Here is a 27,356-nt window from a genome sequence, read left to right on the forward strand (position 1 = left end):
TAGGGTTTCGCAGGAATCGAATGAAGGGTAGAGCCACGGGTCGTAACACATCTGAAATGTAACGTCCACTGTTCAAAGTGCCGCCACTACGAATAAGAGGTGCGTTGTCGAATTTTTGTTAGAGACCTGACGACCGAATCGATTTTATGTTGTAGAATTGGCTAATCTTTCCTCTTACTGAGCGACGAACGGCAAAAACGCAAGCTTCAGCGACTCCTCCTCGGGGTCCTTTTGCTTCCGTGTTTTCTGAAAGATACCTTGCGCAAAGCGGCGATGGTTGCAGCCGTTTATCATGAATACTTTCTATTTGTCTTGACGGATCGTGCGAGGCTTGACTGAAGCCATCCACCAGGAAAGTCAGACGGAAAAAAATTGTTTTGGGAGACGTTGTGCCCGCTCACAAATACTCTTTGCTCATCTTCCTGTTGCCGTGATGACTGGACGTGCTGATTCGCCTCATACTATAGACGCTTCGGCTTGTGATTGTGAAATGAGCGCAATCACATGACATCATCCGACGTTATGATGAGATTGTTGCTGTTTTTGCACTTTTCCACCGCACTTATTTTTTTCTCAGAGTAGCACTTGCATCCTACGTCATCAATTATTTGTTGTATATATTCCAATATTTGTCTTCCTCTACCGTTTTTGCTCTCTACGGCTTCCTCTAGTAACATGGAAGTTATTCTATCATATCTTAACGGATATCCTATCATCCTGTCCCTTCTACTTGTCAGTGTTTCCATATGTTTCTTTCCTCGCAGATTTTGCGGAGAACCTTCTCATTCCTCATTCCTTTTCCTAAAAGTCCATCTAATTTTCAACAATCTTCGGTAGCACCCTCAAATTCTTCGATTCTCTTCTGCTCCGGTTTTCCCAGAATTCCATGTTTCACCAACATACAATCTTGTGATCGCAACATACATTCTAAGGAAATTCTTAAATTAAGATGTTTGATACTAATCAGCTTCTCTTGGCCTGGAGAGTCCTTGATCCCCAATTGTGATGTTAAGTTTCTCATTGTTGTCATTTCTGCTACGTCTCATAACTTCCACCTTTCTTCGATTTACTCTCAGTATACAGGGTGTAAATTTTAAGTTGACAAACCAGCATAAGTCGAAAAATAAGTTTCACACAAAAAAATGTGTAGAATCCAAATCTGATTAATTTCGAGGGGCACCTACTGGTGTTAAAATTAGCTCGCCACCCCAGCCCTCTGGGGGTGAGGCAGGAGGCAACTTTAAAATTTCAAATGGGAACTCCCATTTTTTATTGCAGAATCAGATCCTACATAAAAACTATGTACAGTTTGTCTTAAACATTTGTTTTGATTCTTGGTAGTTGGTGCTGCAATTCAAGAAAATCCATGTTCTCATTTTTGGTTGGTTACGGATAAATAAAAAATACATATTTACTTCGTAAATTTTGATTCGCTAAATCTAAAACTCTCCCTCTCTCCCCATAGGGAGATCGTCATCTAGCAGATCCTTAAGTTTCTATCCCATTGTTCTGTATAGTATAGCTTTCAGCAACATGGATGCATGCGCTACTCAACTAATTGTGCAATAATTCTAGCAGTTGTCGGCTCTTGCCGCCTTCAGAATGGTGTGGCTTATGTTTTCCCGGAAGTCTGATGGTATATCGCCAGTCTCATAACTTCTATAAACCAACGTGAATAGTCGTGTTGTTGTCACTCCCACAATATTTTTAGAGACTGCGGTGGAATGTTTCTCAACACTTCTGACTTATTTGATCTTAAGTCCTCTAAAGATCTTTTGAGCTCTAATCCTAGTACTGGATCCATTATCTCTTCCATATCACCCTTCTTTCTTTTTCTGTCACATCAGACAAGTCCTCCCGCTTCCAATGTTTTCTTTGCACCTCTCCTCTTCATTTAAAAGTGGAATTCCCGTTGCACTCCTAAGTTACCGCCCTTGCTTCGAATTTCAGCGAATGTTGTTTTGAATACTCCATATGCTGAGTCAGTCCTTCCGACAATCATTTCTTTTTCGATTCATTCACATTTTTCATGCAGTCCTTTCACTTTGGCTTCCCAACGTTTCCTGCCTGTTTCATTCCCAAGTGACTTGTATTTCTGTATTCCTGAATTCTCCTGAACATTTTTTTATTTCCTTCTTTCGTCGATCAACTGAACTATTTCTTCTGTTACCCAATTTTTCTTCCCAGCTACCTTCGTTGTACCTAGGTTTTTGTTTCCAACTTACGTGATTGCTCTTTTTCCTTTTGTTTCTTTTTTTCTTTCTTTTTTAGATATTTCCATTCCCCGTCAACTGAAGTGCGTACAGAGCTATTCGTTATTGTAATACTCTCAGAAAACTTGAAACGCTATCAATTCATTGCTTAGTATTTCTTTGCGCATTGATTATTACTAACTAGTCTTTTAAACTTCAGCCTCTCTTCATTAACACTTAATTGTGATCTGTGCCTAAATGTGCTCATATGTGTGCCTTACAATCCAGTACTTGATTTCTGACTCTCTGCCTGACCATGATGTAATCTAATTGGAATCTTCCCGTATCTCCCAGCCTTTTCCAAGTATACCTCCATCTATTGCGACTCTTGAATAGAGTATTCGTTATTACTATCTCAAATTTATTGCAGAATTCAATTAGTCTTTCTCCAGTATCATTACTACTACCAAGCCCATATTCTCCCGTAACCCTTCCTCATGAACCGCCTTACAATCTCGCAAGACTATTATCTCCCTCTACGTAGCGAAGTTCCCTTGCAAATATTCTATACACTTTCTGTATCTATTCATCTTCAGCTTGCGACGTCGTCATGTATAACTGAGCTATCGTTGTCGGTTATGGTTTGCTGTCGATTCTGATGATAACAACCCTATCACTGAGCTGTTCACAGTAGCCCACTCTCTGCCCTACCTCCCTATTCATAACGAATCCTACTCCCTTTATTCCATTTCTGCTGCTATTGGTATTACCCTTTACTTATGTGACCAGAAGGCATTGTCTGCTTTCCATTTCACTTCACTGATCCCAACTATATCTTGACTGAGCCTAAGAGTTTCCGTTTTCAGAGTTTCTAGCCTCCCTATTAGGTTCAAACTCTTGACAATAGAATCCCTGACCAGTAGAGCATAACCCTCTCCTTGGTTATTCAGTCTATTTCTAATGGTCAGCTCCCCCTTGGAATCCTCTCCTGCCTTCATATGAGTGTAACTTCTGCAGTTTTACAAATCACAGGAAATCTATATCACTAGAAGACTAACTCGAAGTATGACCACCCAGTCTCAGTTGCTACTTGCCTACCTAATGGCTTCCATGCAATTATTGGCCGAATTTAAAAATTCGAAATAATGGCATAGACTAATCAGTAAGAGGAATAACCCCATGTTAAAAGATTGAGACAATATGAAAAGTATTACATTCAGAAACTGGGTATACGTATTGAGCCACTGTAGCTCACGAAGCATCTTTTGAAAATGAGAGCAGGAACCTCTTCCCTGTGAAACTGTCCACAAAATGATGAAAGGAGAAAGTTTATAGCATACCACATTTCCGCTGTTCATTCAGTAAAACTGTCGCATCAGGCTTGACGTTTTGATTTATTCCTTTTCACAACTGAAATTGCTCGAAACACCATTTGTATACATTATCCACCTGAACTGCAGAATACGTCTACAAAATTATATGATACACCACTGCCGCCTGCTTCACGTCTGCTGTGCAGCGAGCTACCTTAATTTAAGTATTAACTGTATTTTCTTACTTGTCACTTCTTCTTCCGTGTGTATTTGCTTTTAGGAAGCTTTAATTTTCGAGTGCTCTTAATAGTGTTCCATAGATTTCGTGTTTGTTTTGAATACAGTCAGAGAGAGTCCCTTTAGTCAGCCATAGTGCCAGTAGTGTCAGTGTCGTCGTAACTGCCGTGTGCTTCACGTCTGCTGTGCAGCGAGCTACCTTAATTTAAGTATTAACTGTATTTTTCTTACTTGTCACTTCTTCTTCCGTGTGTATTTGCTTTTAGGAAGCTTTATTTTTCGAGTGCTCTTAATAGTGTTCCATAGATTTCGTGTTTGTTTTGAATACAGTAAGAGAGAGTCCCTTTAGTCAGCCATAGTGCCAGTAGTGTCAGTGTCGTCGTAACTGCCGTCTGCTTCACGTCTGCTGTGCAGCGAGCTACCTTAATTTAAGTATTAACTGTATTTTCTTACTTGTCACTTCTTCTTCCGTGTGTATTTGCTTTTAGGAAGCTTTAATTTTCGAGTGCTCTTAATAGTGTTCCATAGATTTCGTGTTTGTTTTGAATACAGTCAGAGAGAGTCCCTGTAGTCAACCATAGTGCCAGTAGTGCTAGAGTTTGTTTTCAATACAGTCCAGATACAGGTAGTGCTATTTTCATTGTTTTCTACAAGAAGTGGCTAGCAACCACAGTTTAGTGAACAAGCAGCCGCCTTTAGTGAATTAGCAGTCTAGTTAAAGGTTGATTAACTCCCTTCAGTAAATTGTTTCCTTAGGATGGATAGGATGTGTGACTGCTGTGTACGGACGCAGGAGGAGCTGGCCACTGTTCGCGAACAGCTGAGCGTGTTGATGGCCGCGGTCAGCCGTCTTCAGGCTGCTGCCTCGGAGTGTAGCGGCAGTGGGGAGTCTGGTGCGTCGCAAGGTACACCCCAGGTGTTACATGCTTCACCCACTGTCCCTGCTGTCGAGACATCTTCGCGGGTACCGGGCGCGGTTGGGCCATCCTCTCCCCAAGGGGAGTGGCGGGTTCAGCGGCGTTCGCGGCGCACGAGGCGGAGGGTCAATGTGGAGGCTGGCCGTGTGGCATCGCCCGCTCTGCCTGTGAGTGGACATGTGGCTGCTCCTTCAGCAAGGTCCGAGCAGGCACACGGGGGGAGGGGTTTATTAGTTATTGGGAGCTCCAACGTTAGGCGGGTGATGGAGCCCCTTAGGGAAATAGCGGGAAGGTCGGGGAAGAAGGCCAGTGTTCACTCTGTCTGCTTGCCGGGGGGTCTCATCCGAGATGTGGAGGAGGCCCTACTGGCGGCGATAGAGAGCACTGGGTGCACCCGACTGCAAATTGTTGCTCATGTCGGCACCAATGACTCCTGCCGTCTGGGTTCAGAGGTCATCCTCAGTTCGTACAGGCGGTTGGCGGAATTGGTGAAGGCGGAAAGCCTCGCTCGCGGGGTGGAATCAGAGCTAACTATTTGTAGTATCGTTCCCAGAACCGATCGCGGTCCTCTGGTTTGGAGCCGAGTGGAAGGCTTAAACCAAGGCTCAGACGATTCTGCAGAGATCTGGGGTGCAAATTTCTCGACCTCCGCTATCGGGTGGAGAAATGTAGGGTCCCCCTGAATAGGTCAGGCGTGCACTACACGCCGGAAGCGGCTACAAGGGTAGCGGAGTACGTGTGGAGTGCACATGTGGGTTTTTTAGGTTAGAGAATCCCCTCCCTAGGCCCGACAAGACGCCTCCTGAGACGCGGCAAGATAGTAGTAGGCAAAATGCAACAGGGAATAACAATATTAATGTGCTAATAGTAAACTGCAGGAGCGTCTATAGAAAGGTCCCAGAACTGCTCTCATTAATAAACTATCACAACGCCCATATAGTACTAGGGACAGAAAGTTGGCTGAAACCAGACGTAAACAGTAACGAAATCCTAAACTCAGATTGGAATGTATACCACAGAGACAGGCTGAACAGTGAAGGGGGAGGCGTGTTTATAGCGGTAAGAAGTGCAATAGTATCGAAGGAAATTGACGGAGATCCGAAATGTGAAATAATTTGGGTGAAGGTCACGGTTAAAGCAGGCTCATACATGGTAATTGGATGTCTCTATAGGCCCCCTGGCTCAGCAGCTGTTGTGGCTGAGCACCTGAAGGATAATTTGGAAAATATTTCGAGTAGATTTCCCCACCATGTTATAGTTCTGGGTGGAGATTTTAATTTGCCGGATATAGACTGGGAGACTCAGACGTTCATAACGGGTGGCAGGGACAAAGAATCCAGTAAAATTTTTTTAAGTGCTTTATCTGAAAACTACCTTGAGCAGTTAAACAGAGAACCGACTCGTGGCGATAACATATTAGACCTTCTGGTGACAAACAGACCCGAACTATTTGAAAAAGTTAACGCAGAACAGGGAATCAGTGATCATAAAGCGGTTACGGCATCGATGATTTCAGCCGTAAATAGGAATATTAAAAAGGGTAGGAAGATTTTTCTGTTTAGAAAAAGTGACAAAAAGCAGATTTCAGAGTACCTGTTGGCTCAACACAAAAGTTTTGTCTCAAGTACTGATAGTGTTGAGGATCAGTGGACAAAGTTCAAAACCATCGTACAATATGCGTTAGATGAGTATGTGCCAAGCAAGATCGTAAGAGATGGAAAAGAGCCACCGTGGTTCAACAACCGAGTTAGAAAACTGCTGCGGAAACAAAGGGAACTTCACAGCAAACACAAACATAGCCAAAGCCTTGCAGACAAACAAAAATTACGCGAAGCGAAATGTAGTGTGAAGAGAGCTATGCGAGAGGCGTTCAATGAATTCGAAAGTAAAATTCTATGTACTGACTTGGCAGAAAATCCTAAGAAATTTTGGTCTTATGTCAAAGCGGTAGGTGGATCAAAACAAAATGTCCAGACACTCTGTGACCAAAATGGTACTGAAACAGAAGATGACAGACTAAAGGCCGAGATACTAAATGTCTTTTTCCAAAGTTGTTTCACAGAGGAAGATTGCACTGTAGTTCCTTCTCTAGATTGTCGCACAGATGACAAAATGGTAGATATCGAAATAGACGACAGAGGGATAGAGAAACAATTAAAATCGCTCAAAAGAGGAAAGGCCTCTGGACCTGATGGGATACCAGTTCAATTTTACACAGAGTACGCGAAGGAACTTGCCCCCCTTCTTGCAGCGGTGTACCGTAGGTCTCTAGAAGAGCGTAGCGTTCCAAAGGATTGGAAAAGGGCACAGGTCATCCCCGTTTTCAAGAAGGGACGTCGAACAGATGTGCAGAACTATAGACCTATATCTCTAACGTCGATCAGTTGTAGAATTTTGGAACACGTATTGTGTTCGAGTATAATGACTTTTCTGGAGACTAGAAACCTACTCTGTAGGAATCAGCATGGGTTTCGAAAAAGACGGTCATGTGAAACCCAGCTCGCGCTATTCGTCCACGAGACTCAGAGGGCCATAGACACGGGTTCACAGGTAGATGCCGTGTTTCTTGACTTCCGCAAGGCGTTCGATACAGTTCCCCACAGTCGTTTATTGAACAAAGTAAGAGCATATGGACTATCAGACCAATTGTGTGATTGGATTGAGGAGTTCCTAGATAACAGGACGCAGCATGTTATTCTCAATGGAGAGAAGTCTTCCGAAGTAAGAGTAATTTCAGGTGTGCCGCAGGGGAGTGTCATAGGACCGTTGCTATTCACAATATACATAAATGACCTGGTGGATGACATCGGAGGTTCACTGAGGCTTTTTGCAGATGATGCTGTGGTGTATCGAGAGGTTGTAACAATGGAAAATTGTACTGAAATGCAGGAGGATCTGCAGCGAATTGACGCATGGTGCAGGGAATGGCAACTGAATCTCAATGTAGATAAGTGTAATGTGCTGCGAATACACAGAAAGATAGATCCTTTATCATTTAGCTACAAAATAGCAGGTCAGCAACTGGAAGCAGTTAATACCATAAATTATCTGGGAGTACGCATTAGGAGTGATTTAAAATGGAATGATCATATAATGTTGATTGTCGGTAAAGCAGATGCCAGACTGAGATTCATTGGAAGAATCCTAAGGAAATGCAATCCGAAAACAAAGGAAGTAGGTTACAGTGCGCTTGTTCGCCCACTGCTTGAATACTGCTCAGCAGTGTGGGATCCGTACCAGATAGGGTTGATACAAGACATAGAGAAGATCCAACGGAGAGCAGCGCGCTTCGTTACAGGATCATTTAGTAATCGCGAAAGCGTTACGGAGATGATAGATAAACTCCAGTGGAAGACTCTGCAGGAGAGACGCTCAGTAGCTCGGTACGGGCTTTTGTCAAAGTTTCGAGAACATACCTTCACCGAAGAGTCAAGCAGTATATTGCTCCCTCCTACGTATATCTCGCGAAGAGACCATGAGGATAAAATCAGAGAGATTAGAGCCCACACAGAGGCATACCGACAATCCTTCTTTCCATGAACAATACGAGACTGGAATAGAAGGGAGAACCGATAGAGGTACTGAAGGTACCCTCCGCCACACACCGTCAGGTGGCTTGCGGAGTATGGATGTAGATGTAGATGTAGATACTTAAGGCATCATAGACACTGAGTTGCGTAAAAAAATAGCTTTCGCATAAAATGAATTGCAAATTACCCAGACTATATTCATCCAATGTTTCATAATAAATCACTAAATGACTTCTAACAAAATTTTAACATGAGTTCAAACCTTCTATTCTAAACCTTTTCTCACTAACGTTCTTGACATTAAATATTTAATGACTTGTAAATAACAGATTTCAGCTATCAGTCGTCCTTTTGAAATTTTATTGGCAAACCTAGATTTCAGCTAGAAACTAGCCATTCTCAATGCACTATCATTTTTGATCAGTGCATTTAATGCCTGTTGGTCGGGCTTCATGTGTCTTCCACGGACACAACGTTCTTCCACGATCCTTAAGCCAAATGTTAGCAATGAACAAAATATATTCGGTGCAAAATTCTACTACGTGGCTTCTTCTTTTATTACTTTCCCCAAGTGTTCTTCTACAAGTTTTCTTTTTCCTACTTTCAAATTCTCGTCCCCTTTCACAATTAAATTTTCATCTCTCTTAAATATCTGAATAATTTCTTTTGTCACATCATTCATTCTTTCAATGTCATCATCTGCATATAAACTTGAACTGTTTATTTCTTACTGAATATTTGAAGTACTCCTTTATTAACTGTGTCCAGTTTTGTGTTGATAACTCTGTACTCATCTGACCAGAAGTCTTTCCTGCCATCGCATTTCACTAATCTCTGCTTTACCTAACGGCAATCTATCCATTTCTCATTCTAAATTCTCTGACCTGCCTCGTAATTAGGAAATCAAACATTCCGTGCTTTGACTGTGGAATTATGATCCGTTTTTCCTTATCAGAACATGTTGCTTAGTAACCCCTGCCCGGTAACCTGAATGAGGGACCATTTTGATTTTCTTTTATCCAAAAGATTGCCATCAACATTAAATAACGGCTGCAGTTTTTCCTAGTATTTAGGCATTCACAGTACCCACATAGCAATGCCTTGTTGGATAACACTGCAAGGCCAGAGCACTCAATTTCCTATGCTATTGCACCTGCATGTACTGAACAGGATGTTGCCCCTCGTCAGCAACTGCAGGCTAGTCCTGGCTCTCCAAAGATAGCCTTACGTTGGGGTTGTACATATGGTACCGTTATGTGTGGCGTTGAGGCACGCAGTCCAGGAGACCACCGTTTGGTCCATTGTTCATGGGAGAGCTTATCCATTACACTTTTTAATACTTACTTATAACTTATGATTCGGAAATGGAACTCCAGCGAAAGGCCACAGACTAAAATAAATGAAAGTATGCACTTCAATACAATGCTATTTTCTGGTTACCAAGTTATTATTCAATAAATTGAGGATGACCTCCAGAGAGCGGTACATTATTTTCAGCGGATTTTCTCAGAACATAAAATAAAAATTCCTGAATAAAACGCCAAGGTCCAAATGCCCTGTTCGAACAAAAATAGCTCTAAATAGTGTTAAATAAGTGTCTCACTTTGGCTGTGATGTAACATTAATAATGATATGGAACACAAATTGAACAAATATCTAGTCGAATGTGGAACAATGTTAATATGAATGAGGAGAAAGACAAGAATAGAATTTCGTGTATCTGTGGCTGTGCCACTTTGCAGTAATACTCAGAAACATGGGTGGAGGATGAAAAGTCACTCTAGTGAAATACTTCGGAAATGAGGTCCCTAAGATAGGGCGTAACTGGATAGATTTAAGAACGACGATACGTAAAGAGAACTGAATATTTTTGAAATAATAGACGGAATCAGGCAAATAAAGAATGCGCACAGGTTGCCCGAACTCTTACGGGAATCGTCACCTCAGTGTGCGTGAGTAATGCGTGGATGGACAAATATCTATGAGGTACATTACGTATGTAGATTGTGGACAGTTGGGAATGTGGGTCTCACGGGAAGTGTGGAAGGGATAAGTCCCTGCAGTCGCGCTATTCATCTGTGTCCTCAGTGGCTCAGATGGATAGTGCGTCTGCCATGTAAGCAGGAGATCCCGGGTTCGAGTCCCAGTCGGGCCACACATTTTCAGCTGTCTCCATCGAGGTATATCAACAACACCTGTCGGTAGCTGAGGGTTTCAATTAATTATCATTTAAATAAAGAAAGTCTGCTCTAATATTTGAGTAGCAGATAAAAAGAAAGAATATCAAAAGAAGTATTGCCGTAGAGAACGAGTGCAAGAAGAGACTTTGAAGGCCAGGAAAGAGGTAACAACTGCCTCTGTAACCGAAGAAGACGAATCTCCTTCTGACTGGAAGAAGAAAGAGAATAATCGTGGTGAAAAAAATATTGATCCTTTCCAGGGAAACACTTCGTCCATGTTTGTCGAGCGTTGTGACACATTAAATAATATACAAATAACACTGATTTTCTGTTTCACTCACTCTGAAATCAAGTTTGCGTTTTGCTGGTCAGCTCAAATCGTGGACTAGAATTTGTGGCATTTGTCTGTTTGACAGACAGGGATGAGACGGCACATAAAATTCTTGGTTACCAGTTAAAGCAATGACGGGGAAAGAAACCAACTTCTTCTCCAGAAAAAAGTAAACCACCATCCGCCGGCAGTGATTAACAAATTGCCAGACGGGGATTTTAAACCACTCCTCGACAATGATATTCTGGTAACTTAACCACAGTTCCATATTACTTCATAGTGGTGGAAAACGGAATTTGCGATAGGAGTGTCTTCGTACACATGGTAATTTTCTTTATGGAGCTTGCAGGTAGGGAGAGGCTAGGACTATGAACCAAAAACGTTCAGTTTTCTTCCCAGTCAACACAATCCTCAAAGCTTCCTACTACCAGAATTGCTCTCCTAGTTTAGAAGCTCTTCATAACGCTTCCTACACATTTTGCACTTTTAGCACTCCAGGGATAAAAAACACGGCTTAGGGGATGTGGAGTGGGGATGGAGGGCTTAGCCACAGCCTAGGGATTCTTTGCAGAGTGAGTCTTTAACGTTGCAATGGACTATACGTTGTTACGAAATTTCGTGACAGATTAAAACTTCGTGTTGGTACTGTCTCACAAGACGTCCGTTTTCTGTAGTAAATTACGTAGTGAAAAAGATTTTTTGTGCAAACAATCCGTAAATTGCGGATAAGCCGTTTCTCCACTATATTCTTCCTTTTGAGAGAGAGATTTCGACAACGTTTGCCGCAGATCTTCTGAGAAATCCGGTAACTGTGGGAGGATTACATTACTGGTAAGCTGAAACTGTTGGTTGTGCCGGGCTCGCTTATTTGTTTAATGGTTACTTCTCTTAATATGCCTTGTTTTTCGACTGTAGACTGCTTCTCCTCTTTTACATTGTATATAGGACAATTCAGTTGCCTGTATCACTTGCTTTTATGCAACCCGCAACGCCTTTAAATACCACAAAATGTTCAAATGTGTGTGAAATCTTATGTGACTTAACTGCTAAGGTCATCAGTCCCTAAGTTTACACACTACTTAACCTAAATTATCCTAAGGACAAACACACACACACACACCCATGCCCGAGGGAGGACTCGAACCTCCGCCGGGACCAGCTGCACAGTCCATGACTGCAGCGCCTTAGACCGCTCGGTTAATCCTGCGCGGTTTAAATACCACACGCAAGATTTTCCTATTTTCTCGCTTGCTACTACTAGTTCTACAAAGTATGTGAACAAGGCCTTTTGTAGCAAATTTAATGTAGTTCAATTTGTAAGGTGTCAGGCAAATCCAACACCTTCCATGAAAACCCTGACATTATAGCAAATCCGGCAGTATGTCACATAGCTCCGAATAAATACTGACATTAAATTAACCAAAGTAATATGATCAACGAGTGAGCAAATGGAATACCACAGCCTAACACAAGGACGCCTAAATGTATGTCATACCTTCCCACCGTGAAACAGACGCAGTTCCGAGGAGAGAAACGAGAACAGAAGCCGAGAGCAGAGTCGTGTAAGCTAGAAGGCCCTATGATAAGGGATGGACACCCACATCGCCAAGAGCAGCCCCCAGCCCATGTTAAAAGATAGAGCCCTCCAGAATAACAGTACAGATCTTACGATAACACTAAAAGGGCCACACCAGCTGCAAATTCTAGCGTGAGACCATACGCGTCTCTGTTACGTTGCAAACATTAAAAACATTGCCCCACCACGAAAAGTATAACGTTTCTCATTGGACAAACAGAATTTTTGTAGGCGGAGCTTAAGGTTAACATTAAGACCCTGATTTGTCAGTTGAAAACACAGCCAGATACCTTTTTCTTAAACCCACTTCATTAAATTGTAGTAAAGAGAAGTTAGAGAGTTGCTTCCAAGACGGCGAGGTGTGTGGAGCTGTGCCGCACGTCACCCCCTGACGCAACCTAACCACCGACAAATGAACGCATGCGATGCTGCATAAGAGTGCATAAGGCTTCACTCAGAACTGCAGAAGTCTCATCTGTTACATCTCCTTTCTACATAATACTAGTGTCGATCGTGAATTAAACTTCGTGGTATTCACATTTGCTACTTGAAATTGAAATCTGAAACGCGATGATTTTTCTGTTATATAATTATTGAGAAGCCACATCAACCACTTTAATTTACGACAAGTTAAATAAGTAATTAAAGATAATTGAGGGTCACTGTAGACCATTTTGATTGTTTTCTCTTTTATGAAACTTAACTTAAACCTAGATTATAGATCTGATATGGCATAGGTCATCCTTCGATCCATTGTAGAACTTGGAAACCCATTCAGGGAATATTTGTTCACATTTTTGTTGAACGCAGTTGGTTTCTATCATCCTGTATTAAAATATTTCCTTTTATCAATAGTGCAATTTATAAACAATGTTTTGTGAGTAGAATAAAAATTCCAATGGTAGACTTAACTGCTTTTTCGACGTTATTTTACCAGCTAACTAAAAACAGGAAAGCCTTGAACCCCTTCCACTAAATTTAGTTAGTATTAAGATTCTTTTACAGGGAGTGCAGTGGAGCTGACACTGAAATCATTAAGTATTTGATTATATCATCGCTAGTCTCACTGAACTCTTCTGAACTCTACATGTCACGTGTGGTCTGGCGTCTCCTTACCAGCAAAAGGTCCCAGGTTCAAACTAGTCAATTCCCTAAAAAACACGCTCAAAGCGTCGTTGCGGGAAAGTGGTAGGGAGACACGACTTAGAACAGACAGACACCACGCAGAATGGTAGAAATTTTGTACTGGGACGCGTTCTCACTAAGAGCTGTAGTTTTCGGATTATTCGAGGAAAACTTACTAAAGTGACCTTCAAATGTGTGTGAAATCTGATGGGAGTTAACTGCTGAGGTCATTAGTACCTAAGCTTACACACTACTTAAGCTAAATTATCCTAAGGACAAACACACACACACCCATGCCCCAGGGATGACTCGGACCTCCACCGCCACCAACCGCACGGCCCATGACTAAAGTGATCTTCAAAGGTGGTTTTCTTGAATACCTCGAAAACTGTCGCCTCCATTGGAAACATGTGTCAGAACAAAATTTAACTACATTAAATTTCCTACAAATAGATCCCATTCACTTCTTCTGTAGGACTAATAGTTGCTTGTAGCGAGTGAGAGAATATGAATTACACGCACATGGTTCCTGAAGTCATTGTGGGCTGCATAAAACCCAGCAGTAGGGGCAGCTGGATCACCTTGCATATCATAACCTGAAGTGAACTACAGCCTGTAAGAAAGTTTAAATCAATTTGAAAGTTCAATAGCACCGTAATTCATCCGCAGAAAAAAAACTTCGTTTGTTTTGCTTGTATTGTTGGACCTAAGTATAGATCACACTGAAAATTCCCAAAAGTTACGAATACACTGTAACGTTTGCCGTACAGACCGAGAAGGCCTGCGTGAATATTGTGTTTGAGTGACACCTATTACTGATTACGCTTACAGTGGCCTTCAGCCAGCAGGGAACAACCGCCGCTCTTACTGCTGCGAGCCACCGCCAGGGGCGTCTGTTCCGTGCCGCCACCCCGCCGGCTGCCGTCACCCTTATCGTGTACTCCGGCTGACGTGACGCCACGAGGCCCTCCATATTCTACGCCTCTGCTTTTTCATCCACCGCTGCGTGCACTGTCGTGATGTGCCTCTGAGAGGGCGTTGGCGCCCAGCTCAGCGAGCGCTATTTTCGGAGCTGCTGGCATAAACTTGCGCCACTGTTATGTCCTTTCGAAATGCTGGGAAAAAAGGAGAAGGAGATGGAGAGCAAAGGAACACAGACCCACGCTATATTATTTAACTGTTTCCAGCAGAGAACAAAAATATGACGAAGTGTGACTAAGAGATCTACACTGTGAGCGACGTGTGGGTCATGTCTGTCATTCTGCTCAACGGATAAATCTGAGATGTACCCTTTACCCTGTGGCTCCTGCCAGATGCAATTTCTCCCCGCACACTGCTACAGAAGTCAGACAGACGCTCCTAACGTTCTAAAGAGAAATGCCTGAAAAACATTCAGCAATTAATATCTTTTGGAGTCATCCGCTATAAGGAAATGACACAAAAGTGCACAAAATTTCTTATGTAACTAGTGGGATACTTGGGTACTGGAGTAGTGCTAGTTAGTTTAAGAAAAACATGAAATTAACGAAAATTATTATTTTTTTGCAAAAATTTTGAGAAATCACAATGGCACTTTTAGTTATGAACTGAACAAGTTATTTCCGGATTCTTTTCGGAACCTGAAGTTACCTCTTAAGGATAGGATTCGCTAATGAAATTTCTATACAAAGTTTAAGATTGTTATTGACTTGGCAGAATGGCTGAGAGCCGCGCCTACTCAACTTGAATAATTATCCGTTAGAATGTGGCTAGGTACGATCGAGGCTGTCGCGTGTGAAATGCAGTGACGTGTGCTGTTGTGGAGGAAATATGGAGCTCGCAAGACATGTAGCGCACAATACCGTAAGCTGCGATGACTGCTGCCTGCGCCGCTCGTTGCTGACAAATAAGATAACTCTCGTTCTATCTGGATTGACCTTCGCCAATCAAACTCTCCCTACACCTTGATGAAGTCAAGGACTTTCGCCCCCAGTCTAACTATTGGCGTGGTACACCGGTCAGATAACCAGTCCACCGCGATGTCTCTCAAAAATTCGCTCGCAGGCGTTTAACTATAACTCTGTCTGTTCACACCGCACAATAAGTGTGGCGGCCACCACAGTGAACAACCCTTAATCGCAAGGACTCAATATAGAATCGCACTCCGATTTGCTCATGACAGAGGTGCTCTCCAAGTGAAGTACTGAGGAGAGACTTGTTCCTCGCTCTTTGAGTACACGTACGAGCGCACACACTCTCGTTGCGTGTTCTCGCTCCAAGAGTGACAACGGAACGGCCCCTCTCCACGCCAGACGTGATGGGGCATATGTTTTGGTCTCTTTCATTACTCCTTCAGCTCAAGGCATCAGGAATATTGTCTGCCAATCAGCATTGCTCTTCTAAAATGGGAGAATGACGTTTCGTTTAAGGCGACCAATCCGGAAATCTGTAGCATCGGCGTTTGGCGTTTGCTGTCTCCCTGTGAAAACCTCTGAAACTGCGTGCTATGTTTGTAAAGAATTCGTAGGCTGGGCGCTCCCACACAATGTACCGGAATTTGCTTTTAAGCCAAACATAGGGTCGTTCTCCCTTTCACTTGGGCAAACGCTGTCTGCTCTACGGGCAGTCGCCAGCCAATGTAGATAGGTTGACTCGTCCTCTGAAGGGACCAGCCTCCTGACGTGTGGTTTGCCTCTCTCAAACTAAAAGATTTTGTGACCGTCGTGTCTTGAATGTGTGTGTGTAGGACAGCCTCGAGTATTTCAACCACAGTGCGCACTTGCGATTTACTTGTTACACTCCTGGAAATTGAAATAAGAACACCGTGAATTCATTGTCCCAGGAAGGGGAAACTTTATTGACACATTCCTGGGGTCAGATACATCACATGATCACACTGACAGAACCACAGGCACATAGACACAGGCAACAGAGCATGCACTAGTACAGTGTATATCCACCTTTCGCAGCAATGCAGGCTGCTATTCTCCCATGGAGACGGTCGTAGAGATGCTGGATGTAGTCCTGTGGAACGGCTTGCCATGCCATTTCCACCTGGCGCCTCAGTTGGACCAGCGTTCGTGCTGGACGTGCAGACCGCGTGAGACGACGCTTCATCCAGTCCCAAACATGCTCAATGGGGGACAGATCCGGAGATCTTGCTGGCCAGGGTAGTTGACTTACACCTTCTAGAGCACGTTGGGTGGCACGGGATACATGCGGACGTGCATTGTCCCGTTGGAACAGCAAGTTCCCTTGCCGGTCTAGGAATGGTAGAACGATGGGTTCGATGACGGTTTGGATGTACCGTGCACTATTCAGTGTCCCCTCGACGATCACCAGTGGTGTACGGCCAGTGTAAGAGATCGCTCCCCACACCATGATGCCGGGTGTTGGCCCTGTGTGCCTCGGTCGTATGCAGTCCTGATTGTGGCGCTCACCTGCACGGCGCCAAACACGCATACGACCATCATTGGCACCAAGGCAGAAGCGACTCTCATCGCTGAAGACGACACGTCTCCATTCATCCCTCCATTCACGCCTGTCGCGACACCACTGGAGGCGGGCTGCACGATGTTGGGGCGTGAGCGGAAGACGGCCTAACGGTCTGCGGTACCGTAGCCCAGTTTCATGGAGACGGTTGCGAATGGTCCTCGCCGATACCCCAGGAGCAACAGTGTCCCTAATTTGCTGTTAAGTGGCGGTGCGGTCCCCTACGGCACTGCGTAGGATCCTACGGTCTTGGCGTGCATCCGTGCGTCGCTGCGGTCCGGTCCCAGGTCGACGGGCACGTGCACCTTCCGCCGACCACTGGCGACAACATCGATGTACTGTGGAGACCTCACGCCCCACGTGTTGAGCAATTCGGCGGTACGTCCACCCGGCCTCCCGCATGCCCACTATACGCCCTCGCTCAAAGTCCGTCAACTGCACATACGGTTCACGTCCACGCTGTCGCGGCATGCTACCAGTGTTAAAGACTGCGATGGAGCTCCGTATGCCACGGCAAACTGGCTGACACTGACGGCGGCGGTGCACAAATGCTGCGCAGCTAGCGCCATTCGACGGCCAACACCGCGGTTCCTGGTGTGTCCGCTGTGCCGTGCGTGTGATCATTGCTTGTACAGCCCTCTCGCAGTGTCCGGAGCAAGTATGGTGGGTCTGACACACCGGTGTCAATGTGTTCTTTTTTCCATTTCCAGGAGTGTATTTGCGTATCGTTTACATGAATTCATGAAACATTGACTTTATCTTATCGAGTTTGGCTTCGAATGAAGGGTCTTGATGTGCAGAATATGATTTTGAGGGCCGAATATGTAAGCAATGAAGGTCAGGAGACCACGACGTCTTACAACACTGAAATGACAAAAGCCACATATTGCAGCAACTGGATGTAGCATGGACTCAAGAAGTTGTTGAAATTTCCTCTGCAGAAATATTAAGCCACGCTGTCTCTATAGCCATCCATAACTGCGCAAGTGTTGCTTGTTCAGGATTTTGTGGACGAACTGACTTCTCGATTATGCCCAATAAATATTCTATGGGATTAATGCCGGGCGACCTTGTCCAGAATATTCTTCGAACCTATATCAAATAATTGTGGCTCAGTTACACGGCGCATTGTCATCCATAAAAGTGCCATCGTATTTTGGGGAACACGAAGACTAGGAATGGCTACAAATGTCTCCAAACAGCTGAACGTAACCGAGAACGCAGCCCTTTCAACGTAACCACAGCCCACACCATTAGGGAGTCACCACAGTTGCGCAGTGGCAGAACTTGAGTCCATGGCTTCGAGGGGTCTGCGCCACACTCTAACGCTACCATCAGTTCTTCCAACTGACATCGATACTCATCTGACCAGGACACGGTTTTCCAGTCATCTAGGGTCCAATAAATTTCAGCCAGTAATAGCGAAACCTCTGTTCAAGAATCACAAGAGGATGAGATACACCTGGAAGAGACTGGGAGGTATGGGCGGATTTCAGTTAGATTACATCATGATCACGCAGAGATTGCGAAATCAAATACTGAATTGGAAGGCGTACCCACGAGCAGATATAGACACGGACCACAATTAAGTGATGATGAAGAGAAGACTGACGTTAAAGAGACTAGCCACGAAAAATTAATGTACAGAGGAGTGGGGTACGAAAAAGTAATGGAATGAAGAGATTCCCTTGACGTTCTCTGAAGCTACAGATATTGCGATCAGTAACAACTCAGTGGGCAGTTCAGTTGAAGAGGACTCACAAAAGTTAAAAAGAAATCCGTAGGTACAAGAAAACGAACAGCGAAGAAACCGTGGGTAACGGAAGAAATAGTTCAGTTGATCGCGGAAAGAAGGTAGTACAAAAATATTCAATGAAATTCAGGAATACGGAAGTAAAACTCCTTTGGGAATAAGGTTAATAGGAACTGCTGGAAAGTTAAAGCGAAAAGGCTCCATCAAAAATGTGAATAACTCGGAAAAGAAATGATTGTTGGAAGGACTGACTCAGCATATGGAACAGTCAAAACGAACTTCATTGAAATTGAAAGCAAGGGTGGTGACATTAAGACTGCAACGGGAATTTCACTGTTAAATGCAGAAGATAAAGTGGATAGGTGGGAAGAGTACAATGAAGATGCCTATGAGAGGGAGAACTTGTCTGTTGACGTGATAAAAGAAGAGATAGGATGAATTTCTTTTATTTCCGCCACTGATCACGAAAGTCTAGGTCTTTAGATTACCGGTTTCAGTCAGCAATGACCATCTCCAGATCTGCAGCAAAACATGAGAAATGGATACAACTAGTGAACAGACTACGTCTTGTTGTACGACTGTGTCATAATCTTGTTCATTCTATGTAAATACACAGGGTATGGGTCATGATCCGTCGAAAACGTGTCTTTCTTTTCGAGGGATTCAAAAGAATCCAGTTTTCACGTATTCTTGTACTCCCAATTCTGTAATTCTCGCGGCCCAGCCACGTTGGCATTCGGGAACCGTTCACTCCTTTAATTGTTTCTTTTTTGTGACATTCTGGCCAGTAATGTCTTTTACTACATTACCTCTCCGCATAGAGTGAAAAAGTCCTAGTTATCTTAATTCTGTGTCTATGTGGCAAACTCCTTACACAACCAGGGCTGGCAAATTAAAAACAAAAGTAAATAATCTGAAGAAAACATTGATAAGTAATAGCTATGATACAGACAATGTAGAAGGAGCTCAGAAGCGTAAGAAATTAGCAGCCGAGAAGCAGTAAGACAATACAGCACTAAAGCAACTGGAATTTCTGCTATACATAAAGAGCGCGTCCGAAAGATCTTCCAATGTAAAGGACTGAAACCAATGTTTTCAATTAACCATAAAATACATATGAAGTTAAGATCGGCCAAATATCGTCGGGGTATACGAAATTAGTGGCAAGTGGGGTATAAAGTATACAAAGGCGACACGTGGTCTGGGGGTAGCGTCTTTGCTTAGTAGTCAGCATGTCCTAGGTCCCAGGATCGCATCCCCCACCACTTATGTTATGAACAAAAATCATCAGGAATGGTGGCATAAGAAGTCACCCTCACTCAGCCAACCGCCTTGTCAAAGACTGCGGAAGAGCGGACAGAGGTTCAGGACACTCTCTTACCATAGGGATGGGAAACTGCCTCTAAAGGCGGAAGGATCAGCAATGATCAACGGCATGAAGATGCAGAAGGCAATGGATACCACACGTAATGTGTATCTACAGGACATGTGGCCTGTAACTGAATAGTGTCATGATGATCCCTCCATCGACAAAAAAATCCAGAATAGTCCCTCTTTCGGATCTCTGGGAGCGGACGGCCGAGGGGAAGGTGATCACGAGAAAAAGACTGAATAACCAACGAAAGGATAACTTTCTACAACTAGGGGCGTGGAATGTTAGAAGTTTGAACGAGGTAGGGAAGCTGAAATAACTGAAAAGGTAAAACTAAGTTTCAATATAGACATAGTGGGCGTCAGTGAAGTGAGAATGGAAAGAAGATAAGGGTTCCTGTCACATGAGACACAGTATCAACAGCAACAGGAAATGGTATAAAGGGAATACATTAGGAAGCTAAGGCAGAAGGTCAGTTACTGTGAACAGTTCAGTGATAGGGTTGCTGTCAGCAGAATCGACAGCGCACATTTATTACAATAAATGACATACTACTCTTCATTATTATATCAGATAGGTAGTAATTATGATTTCCTCTTCCAAGTAACATACCGTACTTATTATGTAAAACTAAATGACATTAAAAATTTAAGTTATTCACGAGCAGCAAGTTGAGAAAATGTATGAACTTCAAATGATACAATGAAACGTCTCGTTCTGCATATGGATTCAAACCCAGGTCATGCAGAGTAAGCAAAGACTTCGTGACTGACGGAAACTAACAGTCATTCCTGATTAGGCATACAGAGAGTGATATACCTCGATTTTAGACAGCGTCAGTTAACAAATATCAACTTTAAATTGCATAACGTAAACATTTTTAACGGACGCGAATTACTACCCGGCCCCTATTGTCAATGTCAACGAACTACGAGAAATGTTAAATATTGCTTCCTCACGAGTAACTTATTTGAAATGCCCTGAAGTGAAGCTTTGTGTTGGACAGGGATTCGAACCCAGAACCTAATCGGATTTTTATCGAAGGACAATCAACTGTGACTTATCGGATTTTCTCAGCAGTAGTTAGATGTTTTAATTGAAATGACGAGGCGAAACATTAATTTTTTCCTTTCCAGGACTCCAACCCGGCACCTATCGCTGATATATTCTAGAGAAAACGAACGTTAAATATGGGTTTGTTACATCAGCAGCGACATATGAGCATGTTTGAACTAGAAATAATATGACGAAGAGTTCAGTAATGACTGGAAATCGAACCCCACACATATCGTTGTTGACTACACTCAAAGAGACGTCAATAACATCCTTGAACTTGCAATTATCTCGCAAATAGTTCTGTGTCTCACTGGGAGTAAAAAGCGTCAGATATCGTTAGTGTTGACAACGAATGAAAATACATTAAAAATCAAAATTATTATCCACCTTCAGACAGGTGTTTTCCTGCTACAGCTTGATAATACATAATGACATCTTTAGTGCCGCGCCAGGATCCGAACCCATTCACGCGCAATATGTGGAGACGTTGAGGAATCTGCAGTTTTGAACAAACAATAAAATGTAGTCGCGCTGTATTGTCACGAAGGGATCAAATTCCGCGTTAAGGGCGGTCTGAGTTGCATTCAAAGTTCAGAACCAATTTTATCGACATACAGAAGCTCAAATAAAAGATGGAATAAGTGTTCAAATGGATCTGAGCACTATCAGACTTAACGTCTGAGGTTAGCAGTCCCCTAGAACTTGGAACTACTTAAACCTAACTAATCGAAAGACATCATACTCATTCGTGCACGAGGCAGGAATCGAACCTGCAAACGTAGAGCCCGCGCGGTTCCAGATTGAAGCGCCTAGAACCATGCTGCCACAACGGCCTGCTGGAATAAGAGTCCTGTGACCCTAAATAGCGTTTATTTCGTCACTAGAAGTAAATAACTAGAATAGGAACGTTACTGGTGATAGGGTTTCTACATGTTGCCACTCATGACTTTATTGTGGTTCAACCTAACGTCTACTTGGTAGAGAAGAAATGTCATATTTAATGTGAATTTCAGACCACAATGCCATTATACCGTCTTCGCTTGGCGTAGCCAGAAGAGAATAGAATCTGTCTCTCCCTATAAAAAATCATCGGCAGAAGTTGAAATCGAACCCAGACCTCCAGTACATGAACCTATCGTCAATCCCACAGACCACAAACTCCTCTTCTCTATACCTAATGAGAATTCTGACAGACAGGCTCCCTGTAGTGGTTAGCAGCATGTCCAGCACATTGATTTACTTGGTTGCCTCAGCTACCCCAGTGCATGCATTCGACTCTATTTTGTAATCACCGAAATAAAATCAGGTAACTCTCACCTACACAGAACTGCCAACAGTGTAGGATGCAGAAATTTAAATAGGAAGTGTTCCTTTCCACTTGAGATACTCTATTGCGCTATCCGTTTGTTGAAAACGTCGTGCAGCGCAAAAGAAAAACTGTAACTGTTTGACTCTCAGAAGTCTAGATCCGTCCATATGCATTATCTCACAGCACTGTGGAATGCAGAAGTTCTGGAGCAATTGTTGCCTTCTCTAGTCGCTGTAGCTACGAGTGAGCTAGGAGCATATCGGCAAAGCGTCGTGCACCCTAGCTAAGGCGTCACGACTTCGAGTACGTTCACTGCTACATTTTTTAAAACGCACTTCTGCTCTCTGCTGAAGTTATTATCAATCTAATGGAAATTTGAACATAATTACCTTCACTTAAAACCCAAAATATTCTCATGTGGAAAAGGGGCCAACTTCTGCGACATTTTGTTCTTTTCAGTTTTAACAGACGGGCAGGCAGCAGATGCATCTCGAAACTTTTATATTATGTATGGGGAGAGAGCATCGTGCCAAAATACGTCAGACACGTATTTTCTACATTATCTGTCGTGTGGTAGTTGCATTTTACTCCTCTTCAAACACTGTTTGACAGCTTTAACTCAGAACAAGTTTTCTACATGCATGTAATCAATAAAGTGGATGGGAATTGTCAGACTGTTATAGACAAATCAGAAAATTTCATAAATATAGTTATGTATTCCTAGAAACTCAAAATTTGCTTGTCAGCAGCGGAAAAAGGCGTTACCTGTTGTGCAGCATTGTAAGATTTTCAGCATTTCACTATGAACCGAAAGTACTCTCTTGCGGTTTCCTAATCGATGTTTGATCTGACGGTATGTAGATCTCTCTCAGAAGGGATGAAAACGGTACACTCAGGGAGACTTGAGCAGCTAAACATAACAAACGCTTTTTCACTGATAACCACGTTACCACAGAGCTGGCGAAGAGATAAGTGTCACAGCTTCCTCTTACAAGGCCAATAGTGCCTAGAGCTCGTAAACCGCTATTTAAAGAACGTCATTAGTTGCGATTTCACGTGCAATGGCTTTCCTGGGCTGAAAACCGTAAATTTACAATTTTTTGTTACATCTCAAGCGATAATAACTCAGATTATTAAATAGAAATGCCAGGAAAATTCAAGTGAACTTTGAGGCTTAATTCCGTGCATACCAGGAAGTAACTCGTCGATCACAGAGTTGCCAAACAATCTTCCCTTGTTGCCAAATTTCAGTCACAGTACCAGCAGGAAGAAGACGAACCGATGTGATCTTCCAGCGGGCTGGGAAGTGACCACAGCTGGCGTCACAGAGACGCGGCTGCTACGGCCTGGAATACGCAATGCGTCTGATTCGCATTTCTGTAACTATGTTTAGGGACTGGAGTGTAGTTTCTAGTAATACTCAGAACTGCCTGTAAACTAAGCATCATTAATCGGTAACTCTCATAGTTGTTTTTATATTTCTTTGTAAGTGTACTCAAAACTAAGAAACTTATTCACGGACGTTTTCGTGCCTCGCCGATAGTCGAACACTACAAAGAAATAAAAATACGAAAAGAATGTGTATGTGTGTGTGAGAAGAGAGGGAGAGCGAGGGATAAAAATAAAAAAAATGAGAGAGAGAGTAAAACATTGTTGTAAAGACATTGTATCATAGTATGTAAAGAAATCTTTCATTAAAGTGACACGTTCCACATCATTATGAAATGTCGTATTCATGATCTATGGAACAAGTATTAATCTAATCAACTGTAATCTAATCTACTCATAATATATTGCTGACTAGCCATGAAGAGTCATGAATTACCGAAATTGTCGCCCATATCACTAACCAAATCTAAACTTGAAAATAAAAGACGACAGTTTTTGTAATAAACTGGTACTCCTATCAAGACCCTTTCGTCCCTATTATCTAACCACGAAAGATGTCTGATATACCTCCATTCAGAAGTAACAAAGTGTGCATGCATTTAAAGATGAAGTGCATGATGTGAAGTAAAATCGAATGTTATGTATCGGTTTTTCTTATCAGCTGCTAGGTGTTTGAATCTAAAATAAGGATACAAATTTTTGTGCCTGAGCGACAATCGAACCACACATCTACCTTCCTTCTTTATCATCCACAAATAAAGCTTAAATGTCAATTACTTACTCACCAACAGTAAGTTGTGTGCGTGTTTGACAATAATAAGCACACTTATTGCGATTGTTCGCAACACATGAACAGACATTAACAATGCACATTAATTTTCACTAGCAGCCCGGCGTGAATGTGATAAGGCTTGAAGTGAAATGATGAATACTTTTGTACTGGATCAGGATTCGGACACACATACTTAACTTTGGAAGAGATCTAGAGAAGATTTCAGTCTTGGGAAAATGAACAAAACGATTGAAGTATACTGTTCTGAGTGATTCAGATCGTCGAAAGAGTAGATACGAATTCGAATCACAGTCCAGAAACAAATTTTTCAACGTCTGTAGTCCAATGAAGTAGAATTAAAATAAGAGCCCTGTTCCTTGAAAAGGCTATGGGTTTGCAATAAACAGAAAGATTTTCATTCTAAGCTATCCAAGTACAAGATTTTCGCAATGTTAGTTCATATTCAATATTCGCTTCTAGAATGTAGGAAAATTTCACAGTTGCAAAACCCACATCCGACTCATTGACCTTACACACTTGATTTTCTGTAACATTCTCTGTCATACACAAGTTGAAACAGGTCACGTCGACCAAATCATATTTAAGAACTGACAGCGATGTATATCGGAAGACAGTAAGATCCCTTGGCTTTTGGTTTGGCAGTATTCGACAGCCATTTCTAGCCGCAAGTAAATGAAGAAAGGAAGCGCATTTTAATTATCAAGTAACGTCTTCATCAGTTACCCTAGTTTTAATGTTATCTACGGGGAATTGCTGATGTTTGATACTAACATGAGAAAGATTCCGTAGACAGGGAAAAACCTTTTCTTCGGCAACTACTTCTGTAATGACCAAAAGGCATTAAATGATTTTCAAGCATTCACAGTGGATTTTCTCGAACTAAGAAATTTGCTGAATTAGTGAAATTTCAAAATGGCTTCACATCGAGGCTATGATGGCTAGAAGAGTCTTTACATCCTGCTGACATGAGAATGGCATAATCTCCACGTCAGAAGATTGCTTCTACTTAACCAATTAATAGACTCGCACTTTTTACACCATGACTAATTTTGTAAGCTAAACACTTCATCTGTTACAGCACACTCCTGGGGCTGGGAAATATGGCCACAATGGTCTGATGGAACAAACTATCACAGGTGCAATGTGGGTGTTCAGGCATTTACATTTAAGAGGCACAAACAGATTTACTTTACCTCTGGTAACCTCAAGAGAAAGACGTCATAATCCAGAATCCGCATTAAACACCACGTTCCTTCATTACCAACTAGGCAGAGCCGGTTTACGTTGGGAAATTACATAGGCGGCAGTCATGGTAAACAGAAATACTGTCGCCAGTAATCGTACTGACATTAGAAAATTTTACTTTATTTGATGAACCCATAGCCATTTCAAGGAACCGGGCTCTTACTTTACTTCTACTTCATTGGACTACAGACGCTGAAAATTTTATTTCTGGACTGTGATTCGAATTTGTATCTACTCTTTCGACGATCTGAATCACTCAGAACAGTATACTTCAATCGTTTTGTTCATTTTCCCAAGACTGCAATCTTCTCTAGATCTCCTCCAAAGTGAAGTATGTGGGTCCGAATCCTGATCCAGTACAAAAGTATTCATAATTTCATTTCAAGCCTTGTCACATGCACACCGGCCTCCTAGTGTAAATTAATGTGCATTATTAATGTCTGTTCATGTGTTGCGAACAATCGCAATAGGTGTGGTTATTTATGGTCAAACACGCATACAACTTACTGTTGTTGAGTAAGCAATTGACACTTAAGTTTTATTTGTGGATGATAAAGAAGGACGGTAGATGTGTGGTTCGATTGTCGCTCAGGCACAAAAATTTTTATCCTTATTTTAGATTCAAACACCTAGCAGCTGGTAAGAAAAATCGATACTTAAAATTCGATTTTACTTAGTAAACAATCCGATTACGTCTGGGGTTCGTATCTACGTCACAGAAGTTCACATCAAGCACTTCATCTTTAAATGCATGCACACTTTGTTACTTCTGAATGGAGGTATATCAGACATCTTTCGTGGTTAGTTAACAAGGACGAAAGGGTCTTGATAGGAGTACCAGTTTATTACAAAAACTGTCGTCTTTTATTTTCAAGTTTAGATTTGGTTACTGATACTGACGACAATTTCGGTAATTCATGACTCTTCATGGCTAGTCAGCAATATGATGTGAGTATATTAGATTACAGTTCGTTAGATTAATACTTGTTCCATAGATCATGAATACGATATTTCGTAATGGTGTGGAACGTGTCACTTTAATGAAAGATTTCTTTACATACCATGATACAATTTCTTTATAACAATTTTTTACTCTCTCTCTCATTATTTTTATGTCTCGCTCCCTCTCTCTTCTCATACACAGATACACATTCTCTTTTTTATTTTTATTTGTTTGTTGTGCTCAACTACCGGCGAGGCACGAAAACGTCCGTGAATAAGTTTCTTAGTTTTGAGTACACTTACAAAGAAATATAAAAACAACTATGAGAGTTACCGATTAATGATGCTTAGTTTACAGGCAGTTCTGAGTATTACTAGAAACTACGCTCCGGTCCCTAAACAGAGTTACAGAAATGCGAATAGGCGCATTGCGTATTCCAGGCCGTAGCAGCCCCGGCTCTGTGACGCCAGCTGTGGTCACTTCCCAGCCCGCTGTAGGATCACATCGGTTCGTCTTCTTCCTGCTGGTACTGTGACTGAAATTTGGCAACAAGGGAAGGTATGTTTGGCAACTCTGTGATCGACGAGTTACTTCCTGGTATGCACGGAATTAAGCCTCGAGTTC

This window comes from Schistocerca cancellata, chromosome 1, assembly GCF_023864275.1.
Source record: "Schistocerca cancellata isolate TAMUIC-IGC-003103 chromosome 1, iqSchCanc2.1, whole genome shotgun sequence".
In the NCBI taxonomy this organism is placed as follows: domain Eukaryota; kingdom Metazoa; phylum Arthropoda; class Insecta; order Orthoptera; family Acrididae; genus Schistocerca; species Schistocerca cancellata.